Source organism: Lactuca serriola, chromosome 3, assembly GCF_051521515.1.
Source record: "Lactuca serriola cultivar US96UC23 chromosome 3, Lser_US96UC23_V15, whole genome shotgun sequence".
Taxonomy (NCBI): domain Eukaryota; kingdom Viridiplantae; phylum Streptophyta; class Magnoliopsida; order Asterales; family Asteraceae; genus Lactuca; species Lactuca serriola.
Genome location: NC_136410.1, coordinates 169,099,182 through 169,106,845, shown reverse-complemented (window position 1 = coordinate 169,106,845; position 7,664 = coordinate 169,099,182). Strand labels below are relative to the sequence as shown.

The following is a 7,664-nucleotide window of genomic DNA, read 5'->3' as shown; positions in this document are numbered from 1 at the left end:
GTTTCCTTTCCAGTAGGAACGGGTCTAAGGCACCAAGGCCGACCCGCGTAGACGAGATGCTAGTACTAGAGTATGGGCCGAGCCCGTATCTCTGGGTTTAGCCAAGTATGTTATATGTGTTAATATGATAGAGTTGCTTATACTTGTTGTCTGCGTGATACTTGTATGTTATGGGTTAGCGGCTGAGTGTGGGTAGGGCCCGTATCTCTCCGAGGTTGGAGTGTGGGCTAGGCCTGTATCTCCCAGATAGCGAAGTGTGGGCAGGGCCCGTATCTTCACAAGTGTGGGCGAGGCCCGTATCTCCCGGCTAGCGAAGTGTGGGCAGAGCCCGTATCTTCCCGAGCGTGGGCAAGGCCCGTAACTCCTAGCTGAACATTGGTTGTTATATGTTTGCATTGTATGGGGTATTATGGGGAACTCACTAAGCTTCGTGCTTACAGTTTTCAGTTTTGGTTTCAGGTACCTCCTCAGCGAGGGGAAAGGAGCCGGTGCGGTAGCAGCATGACACACACACACACTCTCCGATTTCCGCATTTACGAGCTTCATTGGGACTGATACTCTGATATTCTGATTAGTTGTATGTTTTGGTTTTCAGACATGGCTCGCTTTATGTTATGGTTGAACAAACGATGTTTTTGGTTATTAATATTTTCTAAAGTAACGTTTTTAAACAAAAATTTTTGGTCATAAAAATGGGGTCGTTACAGTGTTAATGTGTTGTTTCTTTCTATTTCACATGTTAGGGCTCAAATGAGCTCAAAGGCTTCCAGCAACTGTGATTTTTTGGTTTTTGTGTGTGTTAACCTATTATGTTTTGTGTTTCGGTGTTACATAAATATGCTTCATAGGGTTTTTTATATATATAAATCTTCCAAGAGCCTAAAACCTTCCATATCTTCATACCACAATCATCGTTTCTCCACCTTCTCTGTTAGTAAAACAATACACCCTTACTACACCCTCAATTCTATCATATCTTAAACAAAGGAGAGAGAGAAATATATTCTATACATTTTTGTTCTATGACCTATTTTATAGATTTCATATATTTCTGAAACTTTATACATCTAACAAAAAGATTTATCTTTGTCTTTTGTTTATATATTTGTAAACATAACGGTTAAAAACTGGTTGTTGGATCTATATTGTATTTCATACCTATCTATATCTTATTTTATATATTTATAGATCTTGAAGAAAATCGTTGTTGTAACTGTATGAAATCGGCTCACAGATCTGGATGCTGAAGGATTTGGAAAACAGATTTGCCGTATTTTCATATATGTTTTTTTTTCTTTTCGAGGCTATCTAACTGATCGTTTTTTTGGTATATATGTTGCAGATTTACAAGATCCTTGAAAAAATATTTAGACAAATTTCACTACTGAGGTGAAGATCTATTTTTTTAGTTTTGACATGATCAAATCTTCTTAAGTTTTGTTTTTAGTATATTTTGTGTTTCTGTATATTTTGTGTTTCTGGTTTCATCATTTAGTTTATTTGATTATTTCCAGAAAAGAATAAAATTGTTCTTAATTTATCTTTTAGTATTTTTCTGTATTTGTTTGTATATTTTGTGTTGTTTTTGCATTAAAAGTCATTCAAACTTTAGAATAAGATTTTTTATCAAGTCAAATTTCATTTTCTTGCAATTCTCATTTTTTTGGGGATAATTTGTGGATGAATAATACGATTTTTGTTTCTTTCACATCTTGATACATTAATACTAAAAGTGATAGAGAAATAACTCGCTTAGTTTTTACAAGCAAAGAGCAATTCTAAAAATTCTTGATGGAATAATATGTGTTGAATGTCCTTGCAAAATCAAATACTAACAGTGTTGTAAAACTCACCGAGTTGGCCGATTACTCTTCCGAGTACTCGCTACTCGGCCCTTACCGAGGCGAGTTACAGAATCCCGAGTACTCCCCGATCAGCCACTTACTGAACTGAGCAATGTTGTAAAACTCGGTCAACTTGGTTATTAATATGTATAATATACTTAATGATTTATTATTTAACATACACACATGTGATTATTACAACATATATATCTTAAATTTTCGTAATTATTCATGAAGTGAGACCATTATTTGATTTTTTTAGTTTTTGTGTATTCACATGTATCTAATTTTGTTATATATTTCAATCAACTTATGATTTTAACTTATGATTTTGACATATATAATTTCCCTAAAAATATTACTACATGAATTACCAAATCCGAGTACTCCCGAGTACTCGCTACTCGGTAGTCGGCCGAGTAGGTACCGATTAACGAGTTCAACAACCTTGAATAGTAGTACTTAATTATTTTAAGTTGTTAGGGCCCCTAGGAAATTGGATTTTCTATATTTTTTATGTTTGTTTTATGAATTCGCTTAGTTTTTACATGCAAAGAGCAATTCTAAAAATTCTTGATGGAATAATATGTTTGAATGTCCTGGCAAAATCAAATACTAATACTTAATTTAATAAAAATACAAAATAAAATTAACCTTTTAACATAAAAAATTTACTATCATAAAAAAGAATTACACCATAAAAATAGATACTCAATTGAAATGCACATGACTCAGGATGAACTATCTACAACTTTATTATTTTCAGCTTTTACGTGCCCTTAGGAAATTGGATTTTCCATATTTTTTTCTGTTTGTTTTATTAATTCGCATAGTTTTTACAAGCAAAAAGTAATTCTAAAAATTCTTGATGGAATAATATGTTTGAATGTCCTGGCAAAATCAAATACTAATACTTAATTTAATAAAAATACAAAATAATATTAACCTTTTAACATCAAAAATTTAATATCATAAAAAAGACTCACCATAAAAATAGATACTCAATTGAAAGGTACAGGGTTCAAGATGAAATATGTACAACTTTATTATTTTCCGCTGCTACGTGCCCCTAGAAAATTGGATTTTCCATATTTTTTCTGTTTGTTTTATGAATTCACTTAGTTTTTACAAGCAAAGAGCAATTCTAAAAGTTGTTGATGGAGTAATATGTTTGAATGTCCTGACAAAATCAAATACTAATACTTAATTTAATAAAAATACAAGATAAAATTAACCTTTTAACATCAAAAAATTAATATCATAAAAAAGGATTACACCATAAAAATAGATACTCAATTGAAATACATACGACTCAAAATGAACTATCTACAACTTTATTATTTTCAACTGCTACGTTCCCCTAGGAAATTGGATTTTCCATATTTTTTTGTTTGTTTTATGAATTCGCTTAGTTTTTACAAGCAAAGAGCCATTCTAAAAATTCTTGATGGAATAATATGTTTGAATGTCCTGGCAAAATCAAATACTAATACTTAATTTAATAAAAATACAAAATAAAATTAACCTTTTAACATCAAAAATTTAATATCATAAAAAAGAATTACACCATAAAAATAGATACTCAATTGAAAGTCACATGGTTCAAGATGAAATATGTAGAACTTTATTATTTTCAGCTGCTATGTGCCTTAGGGAATTGGATTTTCCATATTGACATTCAAACATATTACTCAATCAAGATTGCTCTTTGCTTGTAAAAACTAAGTGAATTCATAAAACAAACAGAAAAATATGGAAAATCCAATTTCCTAAGGCACGTAGCAGCTGAAAATAATAAAGTTGTACATATTTCATCTTGAACCCTGTGACTTTCAATTGAGTATCTATTTTTATGGTCTAATTCTTTTTTATGATTTTGATGTTAAAAGGTTAATTTTATTTTGTATTTTTATTAAATTTAGTATTAGTATTTGATTTTGCCAGGACATTCAAAGATATTATTCCATCAAGAATTTTTAGAATGACTCTTTGCTTGTAAAAACTAAGCGAATTCATAAAACAAACAAAAAAAATATGGAAAATCCAATTTCCTAGGGGAACGTAGCAGTTGAAAATAATAAAGTTGTAGATAGTTCATTTTGAGTCGTATGTATTTCAATTGAGTATCTATTTTTATGGTGTAATTCTTTTTTATGATATTAATTTTTTGATGTTAAAAGGTTAATTTTATTTTGTATTTTTATTAAATTAAGTATTAGTATTTGATTTTGTCAGGACATTCAAACATATTACTCCATCAACAATTTTTAGAATTGCTCTTTGCTTGTAAAAACTAAGTGAATTCATAAAACAAACAGAAAAAATATGGAAAATCCAATTTCCTAGGGGCACGTAGCAGCTGAAAATAATAAAGTTGTACATATTTCATCTTGAACCTGTGCCTTTCAATTGAGTATCTATTTTTATGGTGAGCCTTTTTTATGATATTAAATTTTTGATGTTAAAAGGTTAATATTATTTTGTATTTTTATTAAATTAAGTATTAGTATTTGATTTTTCCAGGACATTCAAACATATTATTCCATCAAGAATTTTTAGAATTGCTCTCTGCTTGTAAAAACTAGGCGAATTAATAAAACAAACAGAAAAAAATATGGAAAATCCAATTTCCTAAGGGCACGTAGCAGCTGAAAATAATAAAGTTGTAGATAGTTCATCCTGATCCATGTGCATTTAAATTGAGTATCTATTTTTATGGTGTAATTCTTTTTTATTATAGTAAATTTTTTATCTTAAAAGGTTAATTTTATTTTGTATTTTTATTAAATTAAGTATTAGTATTTGATTTTGCCAGGACATTCAAACATATTATTCCATCAAGAATTTTTAGAATTGCTCTTTGCATGTAAAAACTAAGTGTATTCATAAAACAAACAGAAAAAAATATAGAAAATCAAATTTCCTAGGGGCCCTAGCAACTGAAAATAATAAAGTTGTAGATAGTTCATCTTTAGCCCTGTGCATTTCAATTGAGTATCTATTTTTATGGTGTAATTCCTTTTTATGATATTAATTTTTTGATGTTAAAAGGTTAATTTTATTTTGTATTTTTATTAAATTAAGTATTACTATTCAAGGTTGTTGAACTCATTACTCGGTACCTACTCGGCCGACTACCGAGTAGCGAGTACTCGGGAATACTCGGATTTGGTAATTCATGTAGTAATATTTTTAGGGAAATTATATATCAAAATCATAAGTTGATTGAAATATATAACAAAATTAGATACATGTGAATACACAAAAACTAAAAAAAACAAATAATGGTTTCACTTCATGAATAATTACGAAAATTTAAGATATATATGTAGTAATAATCACATATGTGTATGTTAAATAATAAATCATTAAGTATATTATACATATTAATAACCGAGTTGACCAAGTTTTACAACATTGCTCAGTTCAGTAAATGGCCGATCGGGAAGTACTCGGGATTCTGTAACATGCCTCGGTAAGGGGCCGAGTAGCGAGTACTCGGAGGAGTAATCGGCCAACTCGGCGAGTTTTACAACACTGCTAGTATTTGATTTTGCCAGGACATTCAAACATATTATTCCATCAAGAATTTTTAGAATTGCTCTTTGCTTGTAAAAACTAAGCGAGTTATTTCTCTATCACTTTTAGTATTAATGTATCAAGATGTGAAAGAAACAAAAATCGTATTATTCATCTACAAATTATCCCCAAAAAAATGAGAATCGCAAGAAAATGAAATTTGACTTGATAAAAAATCTTATTCTAAAGTTTGAATGACTTTTAATGCAAAAACAACACAAAATATACAAACAAATACAGAAAAATACTAAAAGATAAATTAACAACAATTTTATTATTTTCTTGAAATAACCAAATAAACTAAATGAGGAAACCAGAAACACAAAATATACAGAAACACAAAATATACTAAAAACAAAACTTAAGAAGATTTGATCATGTCAAAAATAAAAAAATAGATCTTCACCTCAGTAATGAAATTTGTCTAAATATTTTGTCAAGGATCTTGTAAATCTGCAACATATATACCAAAAAAACGATCAGTTAGATAGCCTCGAAAAGAAAAAAAACATATATGAAAATACGGCAACTCCGTTTTCCAAATCCTTCAGCATCCAGATCTGTGAGCCGATTTCATACAGTTCCAACAACGATTTTCTTCAAGATCTATAAATATATAAAATAAAATATAGATATGTATGAAATACAATATAGATCCAACAACCAGTTTTTAAACCTTATGTTTACAAATATATAAACAAAAGACAAAGATAAATCTTTTTCTTAGATGTATAAAGTTTCAGAAATATATGAAATCTATAAAATAGGTCATAGAACAAAAATGTATAGAATATATTTCTCTTTCTCCTTTGTTTAAGATATGATAGAATTGAGGGTGTAGTAAGGGTGTATTGTTTTACTAACAGAGAAGGTGGAGAAACGATGACTGTGGTATGAAGATATGGAAGGTTTTAGGCTCCTGGAAGATTTATATATATAAAAAACCCTATAAAGCATATTTATGTAACACCGAAACACAAAACATAATATGTTGACACACACAAAAACCAAAAAATCACAGCTGCTGGAAGCCTTTGAGCTCATTTGAGCCCTAACATGTGAAATAGAAAGAAACAACACATTAACACACATGAAAAAGTGAAGGAGATACCGAATCCAGATCCACTGATTGCTTAGATTGGTGGTAGTGACGTATCAGTGGCTGCGAGAAGAGGAGGGTTGGGGGAGATGGATTCGATGATGGTGAAGTGGGAATGACCAGAGGAAACGTGAATAGGATAATCCTCAATGCGTGGTGGTTATGAGGAAAGGGATTTGATTGGTGGCTTTTGTGGTTGTATAGATGTGATACCATCTTCACCGGTGGTGTAGATGGTATACGGCGAGGGGAAGAGGAGGGTTTGCACAAATCGAATAGACGATGAGTTTGGTTGGAATATGGGGTATCCAATGTATTAGATTTAAGGGACCAGGTTTTGTTTGGATATTGAAAAGTCTATTTTGATTGGTGGTAAACAAATCACATGGATCATCCATGGTAGAATCCTCACCGTCCAATGTATATTTAAGGGGCCAGATTTTGTTTCATTGAGTTGTAAGACAATTGTCTTAAATTTTAAAGGGCTCACACTTATAAACCCTTTATAAGATGGTGTGTGTGTGTGTATATATATATATATATATATATATATATATATATATATATATTCTGATTAAGTCTTGAATACAAGGAAATTTATTCGGTTAGGGCATCCACAATGCATTGAACTCTATAGAGTTCAATGGAGTGACACATCATCATTCACTATTCCATACAACTCTATTCATTTTTATCCCACAATGCATTAAACTCTACAAGTTCAATGGAACATATTAAAAAAATTATTTAAAGATTTAAAGACTTTCCTTTTTCCCATTGAAGAGTACAATGACCATTGAACTTCAAATCCATTGAATGCCAAGGTGACATTTCACAATGGTGGAACAATTCTAAACTTAGGATGAATTCGTAAGAAAATTTTAAAATCAGATACTAATACTTAATTTAATAAAAATTCAAAATAAAATTAACCTATTAATATCAAAAAATTAGTATCATAAAAATGAATTACACCATAAAAATAGATACTCAATTGAAATTCACAAGGTTCAAGATAAACTATCTATAACTTTATTATTTTCAGCTATTACATGCCCTTAGGAAATTGGATTTTCCATATTTTTTTTGTTTGTTTTATGAATTTTAGTTTTAATTGTAACTAGACACGGTGTATTAGTCC

At 30.0% G+C, this 7,664-nt stretch overlaps 1 long non-coding RNA gene across 1 annotated transcript; it reads right to left on the bottom strand.

Annotated features, from left to right (window-relative positions):
• Positions 1 to 5,679: 5,679 nt before the first annotated feature.
• Positions 5,680 to 6,826, bottom strand: LOC145094740 (uncharacterized). Its single transcript, XR_013703527.1, has 2 exons — positions 6,536 to 6,826; positions 5,680 to 5,877 (listed from the first exon to the last, which is right to left on the bottom strand). It is a non-coding gene; the product is annotated as an uncharacterized LOC145094740 (long non-coding RNA).
• Between the last annotated feature and the right edge of the window lie 838 nt (positions 6,827 to 7,664).